The sequence below is a fragment of the Gymnoscopelus braueri genome, assembly GCF_963280865.1.
Source record: "Gymnoscopelus braueri genome assembly, chromosome: 8".
NCBI lineage: Eukaryota > Metazoa > Chordata > Actinopteri > Myctophiformes > Myctophidae > Gymnoscopelus > Gymnoscopelus braueri.
In genome coordinates, this window is record NC_137609.1 from 13,635,350 (window position 1) to 13,638,349 (window position 3,000).

Sequence of the window (3,000 nt, forward strand, 5' to 3'; positions counted from 1 at the left end):
ATAGGTAGACCACCATACACGTCCCCTCAGACTACAGTCAGAGGAACTACATCTCCCAGGTGGCCTGGGGCTGGCAGAAGATGGAAAACAATGTCTGGGTGCTCTCTTTTCCCTGTTGATGCGGGATGCAGATAAATGGTATGAAGATGGATGGATGGATGGATGGATGGGAGAGGGGAGGGACAGATGGGTCACACATGGCTTGTGTTTCACCTTCAAACTCTCTTTCTTCCTCTCTATGGACTAAAATAAAAGAATAAAAAATTGTGCATTTATATAGCGCCTATATCCAAGGCGCTTTACAATGATTGTGCATTACATTCACCCATTCACACACCGATGGCGGAGGAAACCATGCAAGGCACTAACATGCTCATCGGGAGAAATTAGGGGTTCAGTGTAGGGATGTCCGATATTATCGGCTGGTATTAGCATAGAAATGTAATATCGGAAAATATCGGAATATCGGTTTTTGAAAACCATTTTTTTTCTTTAAAAAAATAAATAAGTTACAGGAGTTCTTACTGTACGGTATGTGTGATATGAAATGTGAGATTACCATAATCACAGTAATCCTTAATCATATTCCATCATATGCAAGGGCTTTTGCAGAGAAATGAGACAGACTCCAGTCACTTTCAAATTAGAGCACTGCAGAGGGCAGGTGTGTGGGTGTCTGTGTCCAGCTGACGCTCGTTGACGCTTGTTAATGTTATAGGCATCAAAGCAATTATGCTTCTGCACTGTCAAATAGGCCAACATCTAATCTAAGATTAGTGGGACTCATTCAAATGACCACCAGTGAGTCCCGGGACTCACTTTATTGAAAACCTAACAACATCACTGTATCATTTTAGATTTATTAGATATTATATTGATATTACAGCAATTTTATTTTATTAGATATGTGATGTTGTTACCTGACAATTAGTTGACTTTTGGTGAAAAAGCCCGCATATATTGGTATCGGTTGATATCAGTATCGGAAATTAGGAGTTGGACAATATCGGTATATCGGTTATCGGTAAAAAAAAAGTTAATATGGGGGAGCCCAGGATCGAACTGGGAGGCCACTCTACCTCCTGAGCCAGTGTCGCCACTGCCGCCACCACACTCCTCTTCAGTACAAGTTAGGATTCAGCCCCAAAGTGAATTGTTATCCAATATCCAATATTACCAGTGATTACCTTGCTCCCTTTTGCAGACACCAACCCATGGATGAGCTTGCATGCGTGGTGTTGATATGGCTATTTAGCTCAGGCGGCCCCATTCTGTGGCCAAAAATTCCCCGTTAAATCTGGATAATGGACCTGCGCCGCCCCAATAGGTTATTCTAGCACCTGCTCTACCCGTCACCATTATGCCGACGCCGTTATTTGCGCGTGGAGGTGTGCCCGTGGGCGTGTTGTTGCTATATCCCCCACATTGAAATTCTCAACCCACACATGGGTACGGCTTGGGGAGGGAGGATAGTGGATTCTAAAAGCACCCGCTGGTTTATAAAATCACCCGTCAAGTGCACACAGACACTACAATGGCTTTGTGCGTTGGACCATGAGCCATGTTGCCAGCCTTGGAGAGAAATAAGCAACCGCAGTCCGCAGGTCTATGAAAACAAAAAGAAGCAACTAGCCACATGAGCACTTCAAACTACTAACTAGAGCTTTCATATCCCCTAAATATTTCAGCCTGGCTCGACTAATAATTGACAAATTAGACCCAGCCCAGCCCGTCAGTCATTTTTCTAAAGAAGCCTTATTTCTCATTAAATCTTGGTAATTCGTTAAGAACAGGAGTCATTCTACCCTAACAGTCTATATTTTATTTAAAAAACAGCTTGGAGCATATAAATATATACACTTCCCCATAACCATTTTAAAAATGATTATGGTTATTCTATTCTATGTTTCATAGAATAACCGTAATCATTTTTGCAATGGAGAAATCACGTCCAATGTTACCTTCTGGCCGCTGCCTGTGCTTTCATTTGAAGAAGTAATCCAACATTTACTTTGAGGTGAAAAAGACATGAAGAAAGTTCTGAAGATCCATTATTTATGTCATGTTATGGTTTAAACTTTAAAGGGAGCTCTCTACTGCTGCGTCATGACAAGACAGTGATTGATTTGACCTAGGCTACTTTAGCGTTGCGCTGCCCTGTTGATTAATTATTTGGCATCAGCTGTGTAGGAATATATAACTATTTTAAATGTCTTTCATATACTCTTGGGGATCTGACTAATATGACAAGTTGCTTATTGTGAACACAATAGCCTACGCTACAAATTAATTAATATGTGAATTTATTTGGATGTAAAAAAAACGTAGACCCAGCTCAGCCGGTGCCGACGGGCCGGGTCGGGTCCCGTTGGGTTTGGGCTAAAATCTTAAGCACTTACATTTTTTATAAGATGATCGGATCATAGTGTGATTTTCATTTTGGCTGCTGTCTCATTAAACCCATTCTGCGGGACGTGCGGGTGAATATTATATTATAGCCTATATTATATATATTAGCCTGCTATATTATTATTATATTCCCCGCGTAAACGCTACGTTCATGACCCCCCAAAATAACCATATTTGAACTGGGGACCCCCCCATTTTGTTTGACTCGGTTCCACAGATAAATATTGTGAAAATAGCAGATCTACAAGCTCGCCAGGCGTTGGGTGCTCCATTGTGGTCTCGACCCACAGGTTGAGAACCACTGCATTAAAAGCTCCAAGCAAGTTACATGTCTAGTCTATGTTGTTGACCACGTAATGTAATATTTTTGGTTTAGTGATAGGCTACTCCGTGGCGCGCGCGCGCCTCATTGTATGCTGTCCAAAATAACAGATATGTAAGCTGTCGACACGACATGATGCAGCGCCGTTGATAGCTTGTATGTCTGTTATTTTGGGTAGGTATAGGCGACGCACATACGCATCGCAGCAATGTGTCTGGGTTTGAGAGGCTTTGATTGATGTAAACTTAAAGTTTAGCTCTGTTCGGGAT